Source organism: Thunnus albacares, chromosome 13, assembly GCF_914725855.1.
Source record: "Thunnus albacares chromosome 13, fThuAlb1.1, whole genome shotgun sequence".
NCBI classification, from domain to species: Eukaryota; Metazoa; Chordata; class Actinopteri; order Scombriformes; family Scombridae; genus Thunnus; species Thunnus albacares.
Window position 1 is genome coordinate 577,101 of NC_058118.1, and position 22,881 is coordinate 599,981.

A 22,881-nucleotide genomic window follows, 5' to 3' on the forward strand; every position below is an offset into this window, starting at 1 on the left:
ATTTGGATCCAGTGTCACACCAAGATATTTAAAATCAGTGACTATGTTAATCCTTTCACCTTTGATGAGAATATCAGCATTAGGAGGTTGCACTATGGTTTTAGAGAAAAACATACCCTTTGTCTTGTTTACATTTAGACTCAGACATGATTGATCAAGCCAATGTGTGATCCTTTCCAATGCAATTGTTAGCTTAGCAGCAGCTAACATAGCTGTTTTTGCATGTATGTACACAACAGTGTCATCTGCATACATTGGCAATTCTACATCATGACACTGTTGAGGGAGATCATTAATCAATATGCTAAATAATAGGGGACCAACACTGACCCTTGCGGAACACCCATTGTGTACTTCATGTTACTGGACAGTGCATCACAAACTTTAACACATTGTATCCTATTAGATAAATATGAAGACATCCATGCTAGTGCTCTAGATGAGAAGTTAAATTTAGAGAGTTTCAATACTTGTCTGTGTCGAATGCTTTCCACAGATCTAAAAATATAGCACCAACTACTCCTCCTTTATCAAGTCTTGATTTAATTTGCTCTATTAAGTTCAAGGTAGCGGATTTGTTGGACTGATTTACTCTGAAGCCAAATCGCATACAATGTAGACCAAAATTGCTTGTATTAAGAAATGTTGTCAGTTCAATGACAACTTTCTCAGCAACCTTTGAGACTACTGGCAGTATACTTATTGGTCTGTAGTTACTGGCTTCAAGGTGGTCTCCAGATTTAAAAATAGGTGTGACAATGGCACATTTCCAGTCATCGGGAAAGGAGCTGTTAATTAAATGAGCAATGGGTGGAGTTAAAATATCTTTGTGTGATTTAACAAACATGGTATCAAATTAGAAAGCATCAGGAGCAGGAGCTGATGATTTTGTTTACTTGTGTCGGTGTAAGAGGTGGACCCATTGTGGTAGGGACTAGGACCGGGGGAACATCAATCACTGATGCACCAGTCAGCATTGGACTGATGAATGGTCACATTGTGGTGACCTGATGTGCAGGTGGACATGGGTGCACATGGATGGCAAATGCTGTATGCCAGGATGGCAGAGAGCACCCTGGCGCAAGCTCTGTTCAAATGGAGACCATCTGCACTGAAAAGATGTCCCCGGCCCCAGAAGAGGTTGAAGTTATCAACTAGTCATGTATCTGTTGTTGTTGTTGTTTCTGTTCCTGTTGTTGTTCTACTTCTCTGTCCCCCCATCCCCCTTCTCTTTCTTTCTCTTTCAACTAGATGGCTGCCCACCTAGAGCCAGGTTCTGCTAAAGGTTTCTTCCCATTAAGACCATATTCAGACCGAATCAGGCGGTGTGGTGAAAACGTCAGTCCTCCCATTAAATTTAATGGGGGTGGTGCATTTTGGCTGTGGTCGTTTCGGCTGCTGTGGCGCCGCACCGGACTGTGGATGGAAAGTTGAGCCATAAATAAAATAAATAAAATAATTATTCATAATTCAGTTTATGGGGTTTATTAATTTTGCAGTTTATTTCATTACAGATCGGAAAGGTCCAATACATTTTAAAATTCATCAATAAACTGTAGGCTTAAACAAACAAACAACAAAATAACATATTTAAATAATGTAATTTTTGAAGAAAAAACTAATTTTGGATTATAACATGCTGTTTTAGACTGAGAATAAAGAAATGGCGTGCTCACTCTCTCTCAGACACAGAAAGAGCTTTAGCAGCACTCTTCACAACATGATCTCAAGGGATGGTGTATAAATAGCACGTCACTTTTAAGGACGCTCATGTGTCATGTCTACACATTTTAAGCTTTTTGTGTGTCATTTAATGTTGCATTTTTAACCTTTTAGCTTGTCATTTAACACCGTTGGTTAGGTTTAGGCGCAAAAACAGAAAAATGTGGTAAAAATGTCCCACTTAACGGGACAAAAATGCCCGACACGACAGTCAAAATATCCTTTTAACAGCACAAAAATGCCCAACTGCTGCTTGCATCAAAGTTTAGCTAAAGCTTAGCTGATATCTAGCTAACGTGATGTTAACATTACTTGCTTTGTTTTGGTCATCAAAACAAAGCAAACACGTTGCTTCCTCTTTTCTGGAAATGTGGCTGAATAGAGCAGGAATGCTGAGGAGTCCAGGCATGCTCTGCTTCACCTTCTTGTGGCATGCTTCCTGCATGGTAACGTTACCTGCACGCATTCAACAGGAGCATCTCTGATTGGCTGCAAATCGGTTGCCATGAAAATCATTTTGCATTTTGTTGTCAGACTCCATCCATTATGTATTTCCGGTCATGGTCATGGCTTCAATCCTTAGCTATATATGTTAAGAATTGGTAACACTACACTATAAACATTCATGCAAAAGTAAAAATAGTATAGACAACGGAGTACAAATGATTTACTTTGCAATTATTATCTTTGGACTCTCTTAATTTACAAAATTACAATGTACCTGCCAGTTGATCTTAAAACACTGAAGGCTGACCAAAGAGACAAGCAAGGTATAAGATTTTTAAATTTTCAATATATTCTTTTAAATTGAGAATAGAGAATTCTGATAAATCTGCTAACAAATGTTGGTGCACATTTGTGTGAGCACTACAAAGATATACAGAAGCAAAGTATGATCGACAAAGATGTATTGCTGAGATTAAAAAAAGAACAGAAAAGAAAACCTTGTTGTTGCATGAAGCAGTTGTAGCAATAGCATATGGATTAACAAGTAAATATACTCAACCTTCAACTACTTGTTGCCAGTAATACCTTGTGACACATCATTATAGATTGTTGTAACCATGCAACTATGTGGGATTGGTGGAGGCCTACAGTGTCAACATGTATGGATTTGAATAGTCAGATAAAATTCGACATCTAAATTGACAACATTTAGTTGTTTGTTTGTAGAGTCGCTTTACTGTAATTGCAATGCTAATATCAATTTAGCATAGTGGTAGCACTAACTGCAAACCCAGGTTTGATATTCGGGATAGGCTGGCTGTTAGTGCTTGCTAACATGCTTGATGGCTAGTTAGGGCATTCTTTTCATCAGCCCTAATTAGGGATTTTTAGGAGAAAAATATTCTGAATTTGTAACTTGGCCCAAATAAAAAAAGTCCCATTTTTCCACAATAATTATCCAAGCAATATCATTTTCAAAAATCAAAAAAACAGAAATTGGTGTGGACAGCTCTGAGAGTATATTTTAAGAATCTATAGGCGTGATGTTAAAATCTTTTATGGTTTTTGCAAAATTGGTAAAAATTGGTAAATCTGTTGCAATACCAGCTTTTTACTGGGCGGCAACAGAGTCTGAAATAAAATTTTTGGAGGCAACATCTCCAATATGGCAGTCACTTGATTGATCTCTCTGCCAATCAGAAGTCAGATGAGAATAACACACTAAACCAAACAAAACAGAATTATGCAAAACTAATCAAATCTAAACAAAACAAAACAAAACAGCAGTGGCAGTCAGTATCTACAAAACGGGTTAAATTAACCCTTTTATGCATGGTGTCCACTTCAGTGGACAGATATTTGGAAGCCATTTTTAAACATTTAAGTTGTAGTACCATGTCCCAACCACCAGGTGGCGAAACCCCAAAGCGTTGTCTACAATATAATTTTTGGCTCTCTCTGTCATTTTGAGATATTACATCATAAATTCAAAATGGTGGAAGGTGGAGGAGATGCACTGAGTAGCTCAGGAATATCTGTTAAATCCTTTTACTCTCAGAGAAAAAAACAGGTAAAAAAATATTTTTCAACTAAATATGATGGTAGAAATACTTTTATGGAGTTTTTAATAATATTTTTCTCATATGTTTTTTTCTGTGACTGAAAATACATCTGTCCACTCCAGTGGACATTATGCACCAAAGGGTATATTCTGCCTATTGGACCTATATTTAGATTCTGCCTAATTTTGTATGTTTTATTTAGAATTATGATATATCTCTGTGTTTGTGTGTGTGTATTTGTGCTCACTTGTGTATGAATGGAGAGATGTTAGGCCAGTCAGGCAGAGCTACAGGGTGATCGAGGAAATTCCAGAAGGGAGAGGCAGTGACAGTGATAGTGTCAGTGATGAGGACTATCAGACAGAGGGAAGAGGAGAGTTTCCTGAAAAACTTGAAATTGTCTTTCAGACCAATATGTATGCATTTCAGAAAGGGAAAGAGAACCTTGGCCTTACGACATCGGAGTTAAAGGTCTTTCTAGGAATAAACCTCATGATGTCTTACATAAAATATCCTAGAAACCGCATGTACCGCATGTCATCCAATCCAGGGCTTCACCAAAATGCTATAGCAGAGGCAATGACTGTAAACAGATTCAAGGACATCATGAGGTACGTCCACTTCATTGACAACCCATTGGATAGCCATTAATAGCATCTGAAAATTGATGAAATACAGTATGTAGGCTGTCAGTGTTGGTGGAAGAAGGCGAATCAAATAATACAATGATCCTTGTTTTAATTGTTTGTTTGTTTTTTAAAGTTGTCCACTTTTATAGCTGTCATTTGTAAATGATAGAAATGAGTTTCGAGACATAGAATATGTTTTTTAAATGTCTTCTCTCTGTTCCTGTTGGAAAATCATTAACAGTTTTTGAAAAAGATGAAATACAGTATGTTAGTTAGCTGTCGGTGTTGGTGGAAGAAGGTGAATCAAATGATACTATGATCCTTATTTTTATTGTTTTTTTTTAAAAAGTTGTCCACTTTTATGGTCTTGCCATTTTTAAATGATGGTAATAAGTTTCAAGACATAGAATATGTTTGAAATACAGTATGTTAGTAGGCTGTCAGTGTTGGTGGAAGAAGGTATGATCCTGGTTTTCACTGTTTGTTTTTTTAAAAGTTATCCACTTTTGTGGCCATGCCATTGTTAAATGAATAAAATGAGTTTCGAGACATAGAATGACATGTTTTTCAAATTTCCTCTCTATTGTTGTTATTTAATGTTCTTATGTGTATTCATACCATTTGCTATTACTAAATGTTAATATCTTAATAGAACATATGTTTTTTTGGACCTATATTGATTTCCATTGAATCACTTCTTATACCATTAATGCATGGTGTCCACTACACTCCTTCAAAATACAGTATATAAAAAAAACCCAAAAAACTTATTGACATGATTTTTCACTTGTTTAAGAGTAAAAACAAACAATAAAAAAATATTATTCCATGATTTAATAAGTCATGCATGAAAGGGTTAATTAACACACTGCCAAACAAATGCATAATATAAGCAAACATATCAACATTTACCTCTCCTGTGCGTATTTTGCGCAATAATCAGGCAGAAGACTCAACATGTGGGAGCAGGGGGTTGCTAGGGAACAGGACTTAAGGTGAATAAAACAGTGTAAAACACACAGCATTGCTGCCTCGACTCACAAACTGAAACTACTACCTACCAGAGTGTTATCTTGCTTAACAGCCACAACCTGTCGCACCAGAGGCCAGAGGACAACAGCAGCATACTGACCCAAGCTGTAACAGTGTCAATTCTGTTGAGTATTTTTTTTTTTTTTGAAAACCATATTGATGTTTGTACAGGATGTTGTTCTCAACTAAGCACTTTGAGAGTCTTACATAAGTGAGAATATCCAGAATTTTTGAAAAACAAGGTACCTTTATTTCTTCTCACATTGAGTACTGCAACACACTTTTTACCTCTCTTTTCTCTCTGTTCCACGCACTCACCTGAAAACCTGTGGTGATTGAGCTTTTGAGGCCATGGCACTTAAGCTTTGGAATGCTGTGCCTGCAACCTTAAGATCTGCTAATTCTGCTAATTCATTTAAAAAGCAGCTGAAAACACACCCTTTTAGACAGGTGTTTGAGTAATCCTTTAAGGAGTCGACATTTTATGTTTCCATGTTTTTTTTGTGTATTCTTATGTTCACTTTTTCTATATTTTTTACTGTGTACTTTTATTACAGATTGTGTTTTTCTCTGTATTTCTTTGTGGCATCATGCTCATGTAAAGCACTTTGTGACTGATGTCTGTGAAAAGCGTTATATAAATAAATTCTACTTTCTCACTTAATATAGAGATTGGACTATAATTTGTAAAAGTATCATGGTCACCTGATTTGTAAAAGGGTATTACTTTAGCAACTTTGAGATTATGTGGCACAACACCTGTTCATAAGGATAAGGAGAAAATATGGGTAAGAGGATCAATGACTGAATTAACAATTTCTTTTATCAAGTTACTTCTGATTCCATCATGTCCCTCAGCAGAACCCTTTAACTTCATAATAATACTATGTATTTCTTTAGCAGTGGGTGCCTCAAAATTGTAAAGTGAGGAAAATTTACCTGTAATTAAATCAGTTGGAGTCTCACCAGAATCATTAAAATTCATTGCTAAGGAAAATCCTACATTTATAAAAAATTTACTGAAACCCTCAGCTGTCTCCCTGCAGTTAAGAGGAATTCCATCACTCCCCAACATTTCAGATGGCCCAACAACAGGAGTTTTTTTTCTATTTAGTAATTGATTGATAAGTTTCCATGATGACTTGATATCATTAGATGCTTGGGTGACTTTTTCTGAAAAATATTTATTTTTGGCTTTTCTAAATAATTGGGTAAAATTATTGTACTTATAAATTTCCAGATTTAGAGGGGTGGGACTCATAACAAATTTCATATATAATTTGTTCTTTATAATAAAGAATATTTTTAATTCTTCAGTCACCCAAGGTTTCCCATTTGTGGAGTAATTTGTTTTTGTCCTATCAATCAATGGAAAACATTTGTTAAAAACAGAATTGAAAACAGCTGAAAATGTGTGATAAGCTCTTTCAACATCTTGTTGATGGTAAACCTCTTCCCATTAAACGTCATGAGTATTTTTAGATTTGATGTGCTTATTAACCGTGGTTTGAATCAACTGAAATACCGGGGGATGATCAGAAATATCAGTCAGCAATCCTGCACTAATATTGGAATCTAAGTATTTAATTATGTTGTCAATAAGTGTAGCAGATGAACTTGTTATTCTAGTAGGTGTATGAATCAAGGGATAAAAATAAGTTGAAGAAAGTACATTGAGAAAATCAACAGTAGATGACAATTCATCTTTGAGGAGATTAATATTGAAATCAGCAAGTAACATACACATTTTTCATTCCTTACATATAATTTCCAGGGTACAGTAGAGGGCATCCATGAATGTGCTAATGTCAGAAACAGGTGGTCTATAAATACATGCAATTATAATACTTTTGCCATCAAACAGTGAACAACGGGAATTTTGATGAACAATGACTCTACATCTGTCTTATCTAAATTAAGGCTAAGCTCTTTCCTTTCAATTAAGTTAAAATTGTTTCGTAAATAAATCGAGACTCCACCTCCTACTCTGTTCTTTCTGCAGGAATGAACAGCATTGAATTGTGACATTAGATAAAGACATGCTATATCCTTATTAAGCCAAGTTTCTGATAAAGCAATCACTGAAAAGTTATGCGTTACGGTGGATAAATATTGGGTTAGGAGATCATAGTTTTTAGGAAGACTGTGGATATTCAAGTGAAAAGTCAAAACAGCACATACTTGATTATCTTCAGATTGGCTTTGTGTTAAATGATTAAACTGATCCTCACTATAGTATTGGCATAATAATTTAGCATTTTTAAAATTATCAAGATTGTTGTCAGCATCAAAGTATTCACTGTAAATGGCAATATTATCATTATTTGGTCAAAAGGGTTGAAAACTAAAACATCGCTTACACAGGACTCAGAGTTGTCAATTATATTGATATTAGTGCTGGTGACTCTAAAAACAGCACAGCAAAACATCTCTAGTTTGGTCGAGGAGGGTGAACAACTAATTACTTCAAGTAGGCAATGTTGCCTTTCAGTCTCTCAGCTCTGAGTTGGGGTGCAGATCTTTCCTCTTCAAATGGACACTTTCTGAAAAGTCTTCATTAATAAAAAAGTTAGGACCCTGGAGGTTCCTTGCACGTTTCAGGATTTCGTCCTTATCCTTAAACTGGAGTAGTTTCAGTACAATAGATCTCGGATGACCAGTGTGTCCCTAATTTCCTATGTGATGTGCTCTCTCAATTTCGATGAGCTTGGGTCCTATGTCTCATTATATTCATCCAACAAGCAGTCCACCCCCTCTGATTTCGATAAATATTTTGATAAAAAATATTCCACCATTGGACAAATGGCTGCAGAGGAAATGGAGGAGCCAATCACATTGGCAGAGCTCAAATTAGCAGTACAATCCTTAAAGAGTGGCAAGTGCCCCAGGCCAGATGGCTTTCCATCTGAATTTTATAAAAAGTTCTTACATGAATTGGCTCCATAAATTATAGATATATTTACTGAATCATCCAAATCCGGCTCCCTGGCTCAAACTCTGAATCAGGCTTCTACTTTTCTCCTTTTGAATAAGGGAAAAGACCCCTTAGCATGCACCTCCGATCAGCCACTCAGTTTGTTAAATGTCAAACTCAAATTACTATCAAAGCTGCTTGCTTGACGCCTGGAACGTATTCTTCCATCCATCATTTCCACAGACCAGACAGGATCAGAAGCGCGACTTTCAAAAATATTTGGTGATAAAGATTCGGGGCCCTTTTTTGCAACATGTCAGAGAAATGAAAATGGAGAAAAAGTTTTTCAGGTTTTGTACATGATATTTTATAATTTTCTACTTTTTGTATAAAACAGTGTCCATTGTAACCCTTGTGAATTTTATACTCTGAAAACCCAATAAACAAAGTAAAAAAAACAACAAAAACAAAAAATATTTAACTTTGTCATCTGATTCTTCCAATAGGTTTAGGATATGGGAAGGTCCAGGTTACCAGTCTTTAAGTTCTTGTCGTGGAGTAGCAGCTATAGTGTGGTCACATCATAAAACATACTTATTTTTCCAGTTGTCGTTTGTAACTGTTTTGGAAGGCACAGGCAAATTATGTAACCCTGTCAGTAACTGAAATGATTTTGTCATTTCATTCACAGGATTTGTTGTGGTAATGTTATGTCCTACCTGAAGGGATCAAATTTCCTCAAAATGTTTTAGGTCTAAAAAGTTTTGAGTATCTGGGTAATTCTCATGTGGTTTAGTCTTCGATAATTTAGCAGGGTGTGATCGTATGGATCAATGAATCCCAGGAGATCATATTTAGTTCATCCCCCTTTTGCACTGACACTACTATAATGCAGAGATAACACATAATTAAAACTTCAAAATAAAAAGCCCCTGAACTTTTAGTTCAATCCTATAATGAGACATCATCAGGGAACTGGATTTTGTGATGTTTTGTCAGCTTATCATCATCATCCCTCTGTGTACTGATGTCATCTAAATAAATCCAAACATGAACTATTATCTTATCTATCTCTCTCTCTCTCTCTCTCTGTGTGTGTGTGTGTGTGTGTGTGTGTGTGTGAGTGAGCATATTTCTGGATGCTGGCTTTACGAACAGCCAATCTGTGCTTCTCATCTACAGCATATTTTGTATGCTGGCTTTACGAACAGCCAATCTGTGCTGATCACCTACAGCATATTTCTGGATGTTGGCTTTACGAATGGCCAATCTGTGCCGCTCATCCACAGAATATTTCTTTTCGCTTGCTTTTTGCACTGCCAATTTATGACCCTTGTTTTCAGCATATTTTCGCTTACTGGCTCTCCTTCACTTCAAATGTTGTTCATCATTACTATATTTTTCAACCACTGCCCTTTTCCTCTTTTCCTTATATGACACATCTTGTTTATATTGCAAAATCAATTTCGACAAAATAAGTCGAATCCATTCTTCTTTTTGTGCTCTTAACTTTTGTGGTCTCTTCTACACACATATCACGTGTTATGACAGAATCATTCAAAAGCCACCTTTTCTTCACTTCTGTAACATTAAATGTACAGTCTTCATCAACATGCTTCCGTTTAGATAAAATTGTCTCGAGGAACAACTGGATTTTCAATTTCGCACAAATCAAACATATCAATCCAATTGCTTCCAACACCTCTGGTTTGAATTTGCTCCTTACTGAGCAATTTCTGAATCTTACACAAGTTATAGCAGCCCAATAAATTTACATACCTCACACAAACAATTGCTTCATAATGATTCTCATTATGATGCAGCAAGTAAATTCTCTGCTCTGAAACTCTTTAGCCCATACATCTATACTTCAATCACTTGCCACCGCTGTGTATGTAGATATCTAGGCCAAGAAGGTTCACTGCGGCTTGGATTTCCACCTCTGTTTCCCAGCTACCAATGTATTTCATTCTGGACTTGACCAAATAATCAGTCAAATAGGTGTACTCCCTCCTTATCAAACTACCAAACAACAATTCATTGCACTCCATGTGTTTCACTATAGCAAGCCTAAACTTATGATGGGAATGCTGGCTGCCACACGCCACTTGTGATAGAGACCTAAAAAAGCAGTTTCCATCACCAACGATATTGTGTGTTGTACACGGGTCACCCAAAGCACCAAATGTCCCAGAGAAAATATCATCTTGTTTCTCAAACTCCACATTTAACCGACTGCACAAATTCTGGGCAATTTCTTTGGATAACACCCTGAAATTGTACCCCTTACATGGTGATCCAACATCTGAACTGTCAACATAACTGCTGGTTATGTTAAGTGACAATACTTCAACTGAACTTCACTACCACTTCAAATGAATCTTTAGACAGTTCTTCCCTATTGTCTGGACAGTCATTGTCCCAGACATAAACATTAACATCAGGAGAAATCATGCATACAGGTTTGTCCTCCAGTGAGGTATATTGCTGCCTGCATTTGCTCATTAATAAGCCATCACAAACTACACGGCTCTCAGAACTATCTATTATAGGATACACAACAACTCCTACGTCTTTGCAGTGATTCCATCTGTGGATAAGCTCACATACATCAGTGAGTGTTGGATAGTACAAAACCATGCTTTTTCCTGAATCACTGATCATGCCATCTGTGTTGCGTGCATGTGAGTCAAACACAACATACTATCCATCTTGACAAAATATAGCACGTCTTTCCATCAATGTAAAGAAACACTCCAGACCATCACTTAATTTATAAGCAAGTCCTTCAGTCTATTGACATTCTCTGAAAGTGCCTTCTTGTGGCAAATCATCTATTAAGAGATATCTATCATTTGATTAATCAGAAATCATATTTTGTGTGTTCAAAAAAGTGTGAAAGTTGTCCTCTGAAACAACGACATTGTCAAGTTGTTGAGAACTCCATGTCATAACACTTTTTTGTTCATGCATGACCATAGCTGCCAAGGAAATTGGAACACATTGCCTTCCTCTATTGTCACCAAAACAAAAAGGACCCTTGAACACAACAAACATTATCTGTTCTTGTCCTTTTAACACCTGTAACCTGTGGTACTACATTACTATGTATTGACTTAACTTTTCCGCCATCAACTTCAATCTTTAATCGTTATATCTATCCCCACAGACAAGCTACACATTGTGTTAAAGACATCATACTGTCCCTCATCACCTTTCTCCAGTCTCTCAAACATCTTCTTTCCTTGCTCACCAATTGAATCCAACACAGATGAATTCCAGGTACAAAAACTGGCAAGCTCATGCCTCAGCAGAGCTGCAATAGTACACAATTTAGTTATATTATCTCCCTTTCCAACCAATCTCAAATGCTTGCTACCAACTGTTATTGGTCTCACCACATTATCAGCACACATGCAGTGTACCAAATCATGCACAGTACCTTTGCTGTCTGAGGGAACCACCTTGCAAGGGAGCTGCATCATTTTGAATCCCTTCTTCCTTGGCATCTTAAAAAAACATTTTAAAAACAAGATGCACATTTTAAACAGAATCCTTAAGGCGTTCTTGCCTGTACTTGTGTTCTTGCAAACTTGTGAAACGTCATCAGTTGCAGCCCAAGTGCTATTCCAATTCAAAGTCCACATCCAGCCAAGTACAGTCCAAATGCCCGGATTTGAACTTGCTCTGCCTGCTCCATCGAGAATACATCGGGAGGTGACTTGTGTGGACTTTTGACAGCCAGGTCTCCCAGAATGCATTTCTCACAGACAGCGGCAATGGCAGCAATGGTGGAGGAGACTAAAACACACAACTGTAGGTTATAATTTTTGAAATACTAATGTTGTGTCCTGGAATGTAGTTGAAAATGAGCTCTGATGTTTTCAGATATGTGAGGGATGTGAGCTAGTTGTAGCATGCCTCATCAGCTATCAAGATGACTGGGCAGACAGAGCTCATGGTACCCTGCCGAAAACAGCCATATCTCGGCAAGTCATTTTGAAATTTGCCGCTGGCTCTGATGTTCATGTAGTGGTTAAATATGATATATAACTTGTTTTGGGTACATCTAATGGGGAATCTTTGATCTCCAAGTCTTAATCTGTTTATTTTTTCCATGGCAAATCGGTTTGGCTGAGGGCAAAGTTAAGGTTTATAACTTTAACATATATTTTTATTTAACTTTAACATTGTACTATACACAAGCACCTCTGCACTTTTGCAATTAAAGTTTCTTTTTAAGCCGTCTTGTTCTAAATGTCAAATGTACAGTCAAATGTCTCATGTTTTTGTGATGTTTTTATGTGAAGCAATGGACTATAGAAGTTTACTCTACTCTATTCTACTTTACTATAGTTGAGTGCTGCCTTTATACTTTTGACCAAATTGTTTGTGTCAGTCCATATTGTACAAACGTGTTATACTTGTTATAATGGTTATTATTGTGCATAAAAACTAACTAAACAATATTTTAATCAAGGGGCAATTGAGGAAATCCATTGTGTGGAGGGCAGCCAATGAGAGGCTTTTCACTGGCCAGTGAAATTCATCAAAATCTGGATGGGAGTGAGTATTGATTTTGAGTGCTTGTATCATTTCCTGTATGTCCAGTGTCCATCCATAATGATTAATATCTTATTGAAGTAGCAGTGTGTCACTGTTTGTTGTTTTTGTTTTTCCTAGGGACTTTGTTACCATTTCTGGCCTAGCAATAACTGCCAAACAGGCCAAAAAGAAGTAGAACAACTTAAAAGACATATACAAGGTAACAACAAACATGCCGTGGCCCTTGAAATAAAGTGTACTTTGGGATTGTGAATACATTCAAACATTCAGGTTCACAGTGTACTAATTCATTTTCAGGAGCTTAGGGACCCACCCACTGGCAAAGGGGTAGAGGCTGGTAGTGCGACTGCTGCCACCTGGCAGTGGTACAGTCTCATGGATGTTGCACTCCAATTTGTTTGCCCCTGGTTGTTGCAGCAAACCTGACTGCCACTACAGGTGGCACAGTCAGCACACTGGCCTCTGCCCCTTCTGCAGAAGAAGCCAGGGTCAGCCAGCCATGCAGGAAGAGGCCCAGGGAGAGTCAGGCTCGTCTGGAGTTCATGAGAGAACAGGCCGAGAGGGAAGAGGAGAGGGAGAGAGAGGCAATAGCGAGAGAAGAGGAGAGGAAAAGGGCAGCGACAGAAAGAGCAGAAAGATATTTGTCTAGAATATAATATAGAAACTAGTTAATAAACTCTAAATAAATATTGTATGAAATTCAACCCAGGCAACTCATTTTTGAAAGCAACAGTGTATTGTTGTTACAACAAAACAAATAATTTACAAAGGCCTATATTTCACAGTTGTATACAGTTATTTACAGTCATGCAGTTAAATTTAAATTAGCCAGAACAAAAAAAGAATATTGCAACAAATAAACATATACAACATATATATTTCTATCTGTCTATCTCTATCTGTCTGTCTCTCTGTCTATCTATACTTTTAGTGAACATGACTACATCTGGAGAGGTTTACTGTCTAGATGTAGTCATGTTCACTCAAACATGCAGGCAGTTCTGCAGGAGCAGAAAGCTGGGCAGCAAGCTTCCTCGGACACCATTGCCCAACAGCTCCCTCTCATTGGCTTCTGTGTTGCCTGCATCATCATTGCGGTTGCCTGGGCCTGGGCCTTCCTCCTCCTCCTCCTCCTCCAGGATATCGCCTGCTGCCACACAAATGTTGTGGAGGATGCAGTAGGCAGCAATCACCTTTGGGGCGAACAGAGGCCGGATTTCCAGGGTCCTCAAGAAGATGGAGCGCCAGTGCGTTTTCAAGATCCCCAGCGGTGCGTTCAATAATATTTCTTGCCCTTGTGTGGTGCCTATTGTACCTGGCTTCAATTTGGCCTGTTAATCAAAATTCATGTAGAACATTTATGGTGTATTTCAAAATGACCGAAGTAACAATTTTCTGTGTGTGTGTGTGTGTGTGTGTGTGTGTGTGTTAGAGAGAGTGTTCTTACTTGCTACAGGCTGGTGGTATGGTGTCATAATAGCAACAGGACGCTGCAGGCATGGGTATCCTCCATCTCCCAACAGAAAGTACCCAGCTGGTGGATACACGGCCTGTTGGTACATGGGGGATCTGCGTAGGACACGCGCATCATGCATCGATTCTGGATTCCCAATGTACACATCCATAAATGTGCCCTTGGCATCACAGATGCCCTGCAGTATCACAGAGGGGAGAAGTTTTCTGTCTAAGTGTTGGTACTGGTATGAGTGCATTTGGTTATTAGATATTGATAATTATGAACCATAATTATGAATTATGAAATCAAGAGATTATTAATATCAATCAATAATTCGGGCACCAACCATTGATATCAGGGGAGTCTCACAATATGTTGCACCAATATGTTGGATCTGTGAGGAGCACAGTTGGTTATTAGCAATAATTAACAATTATCAGTGATAATTAATTAATTATGAAACTTAACAGAATTATTAATATGAATTAACAAATATGGGGCACCACCCGGAAACTGGGACCAATAACCAAACAAAGTAGTCTCACTAGAAAATTCTGCAATTTCTAAACCGCCAGACACAGCCGCTGCCACTGCCAGCCGCTGCCACTGCCAGCTGCTGCTACTGCTGTTATTGCTACTGTCGCTGAAAATTTCTGCTCCAGCAGTTATTATTCAAATTTTTTTAGCACGACCTACAGGTGAAATTGTATCAAATACCACACACTTGTTCAACATCCCCGTCTCTATAATTTTGCTGAATTTGGTCACCATGGAATGTTGAATTTAAGAGATATTTAACTTAATAAGTAGTATGGCGGTGTTTCACTAATGGCCACAAGGTGGAGCTATTGACACCATGTTTCACTATGTCGTGCACATTGACATGGAGAACTTGTGCACCAAGTTTCATTTCACTGAAGACAGCAGAACTGTAGAAATATCATGTTATAATATTACAGTAGCGCCCCCTGTTGGTGAGAGAGAGAGAGAGACAGACAGAGAGATAGAGAGAGAGAGAGAGAGAGAGAGAGAGAGACAAGATGGCGACGTGATCTGGCACGTCGAGGGTTTGGGACGCGGACGTGACTATGGGATGAAGTCACGTCAAGTGAGAACCAAATGGCGGAAGTAGGGCGGTGTCTTGGTTAGACAATAGCAAGATGGTGCTTGCCTGGTGATTGATGTCTTGCAGTCATCCAGTTCCGAGTAAAACACTTGGTCTGATGGTGGATAGCGAGGGATGAATCCCACGTTATCTGACCATCAGATGTGCTAAAAGATGTCGGTGCATGTATATATGTGTGTGTGTGTGTGTGTGCGAATGCGAGAGTGTGCGCGTGTTAGTTGCAAGAGAGGGAAGAAAGAGGAGGTAAACACACAAACTAACACTGCCTCTGCCCAGACTTATGCCTCTTACTTGGTTTTGTCAGAAAGCGAGCAGGGTGTGTGTGTTAAGTCCGTCTTTCGGACATCTCAGTTCCGTCTCAGTTTCTCGGCTCAGATGCTGACGGTGCCATGCTGCTGTTGGCGGACTTAATGGCAAGCTGGTCCTCGGCGGCGTGGTGGAGAAAACAGCAGTTGACTCAGTTGAAGAAGAGCGGGGCAGAGACGTTCTGCATCTTCCTGAAGAAAATCTGTTTCTTTCTTCTGCAGGAGGTGGGGGAAAACACGTGCGTGGGGTACCCCCTTTAGTCAAGCTGACTCATAGAGGGACCGAGGTTCCCCCTAGCTCAGTCGACATGGAAAGGCGTGTTCTTCAGGGTGCGTTCATTTTTTAAAGGGGCGGTGATGTCACGGCTGTGTCATCATGAGGCTCCTCTGTGCAGGAGCGTCTCTGCCAATGAAGGACTGTTTGTTGAGACTGTTTCCTGTTTAGCACCTAGGTGCGAACTTGCAAAGCATCACTGGAAATGGAGTCCACTATGGACTCCCATTGTCTGTGAGCAGCATTTTGACTCTATTCCTTTGTCTCAGGGCGAACAAAGGAGAAGAGGTGCCTCGTGGTCAGGCCTCAGGGTTTACATGTGGGCCTTTCTTTGTGTGAACCCATGGTTGAGGCCAACATAAGTAACATTTCTTCTGTGGCTCTGCAGGAGGAAGAATCCTAATGTGGCACCCATCGATGGCACCAGCAGCATAGTGGAATTCCTCATGGCCAGCAGAGCGAACAAAGCCGGCTAGGCTAAGGCTAAGGTTAATAAGTTTTTTTTATAATGTTTTTGAGAGATGTTTGTCCATCCCATTTATATGAATGAGGATAGACTAAATATTTCACAAAACATCTCAGTATAACCCAGTACAGTTCAACAGCACCACAATCTACAGCTGACAAAAAATAAACCAACACCTATCTAATGAAGACTTGAGACAATATTAAATTACATTAGTTTTTATCTAGGTGTACCAAGTGAACTGTCAAGTCTGGAAAGGCTGGTTAACAATAAAGCATAATGATTAGACAAATGTACAAAGTTATAGAGACATGCTAAAATGGCATGTCTCCTCTCCATCTTCCGCCGCATCCTGGCTCTCCTCTGACAGATTCACCTCCTCAGTTGGGCAGCCTCCTCTTCAGCTTCTTTGTAAAGCATACCGATGAGAACAGCAACCTGCTTCTGAGCCATTTCAATATGATCTTTCAAATTTTCCATTGTCCGATGTCTGCTTTTGATTCTCTCTATTCATTCATTCACCAACAACAACCCACAAACTTTTTCCCGCCACTGGCTTTTTATATGTGGGCTACAGATCTTGTAACACAAAATATATACATATTCATATTTTCAGGTTGTCTTTTATATCGTATTTTGTTTTATTTTAAATATATATTACAGTGAGGATAACCAGCACAGACACGTATGCCTATTTTTTTTTCTATAAGTAATTGTAACAAAAAACATTATAATCATGTGTACTGCGGTTGAGTTGAATGTCACACAAGAAATCATTTAGGTTTGCAACACTGTGCTGCATGTCACAGTTAATTTAAAATATAATTAATAGTAATAAAACTAACCTTGTTTCACACCGAAAAATCTTTCAACAGCAAAGTTCAGCCTATGAAACAGGAATGTTGTCGTCTGTTCTCAAAGTAAAATCCTTCAAGAGTATCTGTTCTCTCCTGTTATGTGTAACATGTGCCTCTTGCATGTTACATTAAATACATTAGTTGTGCTTTAAATGGTCACTATGCCTAACAGCAAAATCTTTTAATATAGAATATAATTTTGTCAGTAATTTTACCTTTATTTAATAGTTGTAAGGTGTACATATTTGTGTTATTTTCATTATTTTATGCTGTTATCTTATATTTAATATTTAATACTTGGCTACATAGTATCCAAGGTAACGATGCAGCTATAAAGCCCATCACCGGGGGAACAAGTCAGACCTGGCTTGTATCCCCCAGGTGAGTATGTGACTATTAAATGGAAACCTGTAAATAATAATGTATAGCTGACCTGAGATAGACTTTATTACTAATTATAATTATATTGACATTCAGAGTGATTATCTATGTGAATTGATTCATCTGTATCAATAGTGTGTTTGTGTAATCTATAATATAGTGAGTTTTTGATCCTGGTCAAGGTTAGACCATCGGCCCTGTAATTTGTTATTTAATGGTTATTAAGCTTCGTCACAGAAATAATTTATTAGTATTGTAATTTTCCTTTGATTATGATTTTATTTATGTTAAATAGTTTTACTGAGACCGGGCTTGTATCCCCCAGATCCCGGAGTGCTTGTAAGCAATAAACAGACATCATCGAATCGACATCGGTCTGTCTTCGTTGGAGTCAACTGATGTTACTAACTGTCAGCCGTTAGTCCACCATCATCATCATCACAACACAACGCAGAGACTGCAGGCTGTCACTATTATCAGCGATATAAAGGAAACTTAACGTGGGCATTACAAAGTGTTAGGCTAATATAGTCCCCCGTTACATATGCAGAAGCTTAAAGGAACAGGAGTCGGTGTGGCCAAAATACAAAAGATACCGCTACCAAATCAATTGGCCATGCACGTAAAGTGTCCTTTGCAATAGGCTGCTGCAAATATACTACTAAACCAAGTCACAGACACTAACTAACCTTCGAAAAATACACCACCATACATATATAAAAAGTTATTGTAGGCGGTGACTCCTTTCTTTTTCATTCCTCTGTGCTTTCAAACATAACTTATCACTACCTTGATTAATTTATTGTAACACGTCTCGCTGCTACCGTGGGTTCCCTCGGCATATAACACCAATACGACAGGTGGGTCACAGAGAACTCCTTTTATTTTCGGCTGCTTGCACACGTTTCCACATAAACAATAAACATAAAGCCACCATGCACCTGTGGTCGCCCGGCTTCTTCTGGCGCATGCGGTTTGGTCCCTGGAGTCCCTCAGGCTCCCCAAATAATAGTTCCGGCCTTCGCCAACCAAATCCTGACAGCTGGCCTGTCTGTCTTGTGTGTGTGCAGCCATCTCAGCCATTCAGCATGCTACTGCATTTGAAAGGGAGAGTACAATTAGTTAATCAGCATCCGCTGTGCTAATCAACTCACCTGGCACTGCTCTCCTGAGCCATCTCCACACCTCTCTCTCCTGCAGCTAAACACCGACCACGCCCACCTCCACAATTACATTATTTTTCCTATTTGTCCTGCATGCACACACACACACACACACACACAAACACTGTTTTTCTTTCTCTGGGTAAAAACGTGGTGTCAGTTTGTCCCAGCAAATGCTGTACCATCATTTATACTACTCAGTACTAAATATTAAGCCTTAAAAAATGCATATAAACTGCAACAATTACAACCACCATATTTATTTGACTGCCGTTTTTTCTCTGAAAAATTACATAAATGTCAACCATATCTCTGTAACGTTTGGCCTAGTCATTAAAATAGCTGCACGCTGTAGAACAAATCTCTTGTGGAAGTGAAGTCAAGTTACAGATTGAAAATAACTTTTTATTTTGGCAGCACTGCAAAATGGACAGAAAATTCACAGCAGTCATGAAATATCTTCTATTCAAAGGTAAACTAAAACAAACAGTAGGTTTTGGAATGCTAATCAAGATATCCCAGTGACAATAAAAGGTGAATTGAACTCTTTGTAAAGCATGAAATTGCCAGACAAGCAAATTAACAATGAAATTCAGTTACTGCTGCCTATTTAGCTAATCCCTTCCCTGTAATAGCTCTCTTTCCTTGCACACACACACACACACACACACACACACACACACACACACACACACACACACACACACACACACACACATGCAAAGTCTCTATCTTTCTTTCTTTGAGTGAAAATGTGAAAAATCTGAGTTCTGACTTTAAGTTGAGCTGAGTTTGAAGTTAGACTTTATTCTCAGAATTCTGACTTTAACCTCAGAAAAAATTCAGAATTCTGACTGTGGAAGAAATCTCTTGTGGAAAAAAGTCAAGTTTCAGAGTTAAAAAAAGTCTTCACTACGCTGTGCAATGGATAGAAAGTTCACAGCAGCCATGAAATCTCTTCTAGACAAATATAAACTAAAATAAACAGTAGGTTTCTGAATCCTAATCAAGAAGTCTCAGTGACAAAATGTTTTCCTCGAACAGTAGGAGACAGTTGAAGACTTTATCTGATGATGGTTAAAAAACCCATCCGGACATTTATTAAGACATAAAAAAAAATTCTGTATGGAACAATATTGTGCGTCTAATTTGGTTTTTCTGCAAAAAATGTATAATTACCAAGTTAAAATCCTTAAAATGGTATCTACGCCTTCTCCCTCATTAAAAACTCCAGAGTCTACGAAAATGCAAATATATTTCATTTGAAAGTTTAACTACTTAACAGAAGATATCTCCTGCTTTACTGTTAATATTCAGTGTATGTGCACTGGAAACTTCAAATTTCCACATCACACTTGTGTAAATTGCATCTGGACCAGGATTGGCTTCCAATCTAGATGTGATGTCATAAATCACACTCGTAGGGCCAACCCGTAAAACCATATTTTTGATCAGCACTGAAATACTTTCCACTTTCATCAAATGAATGTGAAAACCGCCTTCTAATGTGAAACTCTGCACATACATGACTATGCACAGTGAAGCTCACACATTCAACTGTCGGAACAAGAAGAAAAACACTTTTTTTATGTGTAGGGGGACTTTATCTACATTTAACCAAAAAAATATTTACTACTACATACATTTTAAATAATGGACTTTGTCAAATCTGCCCAAAATTTCACATGCATGATTGGAGTCCACGCCTGAACACATCTACAAGTCAATATTAAGTCATAGCCCCACCTACCAAAAATGAAGTCAGCCTTATGAGACAAACATCATCCAATTTACATGTAATTTACATGATGTGGTCTATAGATGATATACAGCAACATGATGTGTAATTATTGGGTGTTCTCTAACGCCATATAGTGGACACAGGAAGTGATAGTTATCTCCTACATGCAAAGTTTAATATTCATGAAAATGTATATCCATGTCAGTTGCCCTCTGGTAATGTGTTACCTTCAGGCAACAGGAAGTGAAGCTTAAATAAGACATAGTTCATCAGATGTATACACAATTTCAAAAAGGTAATCTCGAGGACAATTTACTGCACACAAAAGCAATTATTTAAGCCATTCAGAATCCGATAATCCTAACAATTTAGTGCTCAACTGCCCTCCAGTAGCAATACCACAACTGCCACTCCCTCCGACATGCACAAGGTGCGAGGGCCCATTCATCGCTGCTTGCAGCTTTAATTAGGGCCCGAGCATAAAAGTGCCAGGTGAATAATGGTCCCTGGCAGTGAAAGTTCAAGGAACCTATTGTTTTTGAAGGGATTATTATTATTATTATTAGGGCCCAAGCTCGAAAGTGCCAGGAACCTATTGTTTTTGAGGGAATTATTAGGGTCTGAACATGAAAGTACCAGGGGCCCAACGGTCCCTGGCAATGAAAGTGCGAGGAACATATTGGAAGACAGACATTTTGGATTTTGTTTGTCAATTTCCATTTTACGAACACGTTTGAAGCCTTTAGGATGTATGAAAACTGACGAAACTTTGCATATATGTTTGAACTAATAAATACTTCAATTAGTATCAAAATTGGGCTTAGGCATGGCACATCGGCTAAAGAGCACCCCCTAATTACTTTTAGCATTTTTGAGGTAATAGGGGTGTTCAAAAACTCACAAAACTTTGTACATGCATCAGAAGTGGTGTAACTTGATATCAGATATGGGTCTTGGGCATGGGTGCAGCAAAATGGCTCAAAGATGTCCCCTAGAAAATTTCAAAGTCAAAGCCCCCACCTTTAATTTTGACATAGACTTATTAAATTTTGTAGGCAGATGTACCATCTCCAGACTTAAAAATAAGCTTCTTAGAGCCATACCCTGAATCCAACAGGAAGTCAGCCATTTTTGAATATACTTTACATTTTTGTCACAAAGTGAAGCCATTGACAGGTGTTGTATTTTAATGACCTCCTCCTTGGCCTTATATGGTCCAACCTGCCCCAAATTTCTCATGCTTCATAAAAGTTCAGGCCTGAATATGTCTTCATGTCAATATTGAGTCATAGTCATAGCGCCACCTACTGACAACAGGAAGTCAGCCTTACATGACAAACATCATCTGATTTAGATGAAAATTACATTGTTTGGTCTACATATGATATACAGCAACATGATGTATGATTAGTGGGTGTTCTCTAGCTCCATAGTGGACACAGGAAGTGATACTTATTTCCTACATGCAATGTCCAATATTCATGAAAATGTATATTCCTGTCATTTGCCTTCGGGTAAATGTATTGCTGCATTAATATTTCACTTATGTAGTATTCCCTACGTGCAACAGGAAGTGAGGATGAAATGACACATAGTTCATCAAATATAATATACACAATTTCCAATGAGTCATTCACACAGTGTCTGACAATTCAGAGCCATGTCAACAGACATCCAATGGTGATATCATGGCTGCCACTCCCTCCGATGTGCGCAAGGTGTGAGGGCCTGTTCATTACTGCTTGCAGCTTTAATTATTATTATTATTGTTCCCCCATGCTATTGCATTTTTGAGGGCCTTGGGATGCTCAAAACTCATAAACTCACATCAGAACTGGCAAATTTCTGCAGTGACTGGGCTCAGGCGTGGCCAGCGGGCTCCATCGCAGCCCCCAAACACAGGACCATTTTGGAACAAAGTTTCTTTGATGTTCATGAAATTTGGTGGGTTGGTAGGTGGATTTTGTGTGTCAATTTTCATTTTAGGAACACGTTTGAAGCCTTTAGGATGCATGAAAACTCATGGACTTTGCACCTATGTCTATACTATCAGGCTCGTCTTCTATGGAACCATCTACCAGATTTGGTCCGGGGTGCAGACACCCTCTCTATGTTTAAGAGTAGGCTTAAAACTTTCCTTTTTGATAAAGCTTATAGTTAGGGCCGACCAGGCTCGCCTTGGATAAGCCCTTAGTTATGCTGCTATAGGCCTAGACTGCTGGGGGACTTCCCATGATGCA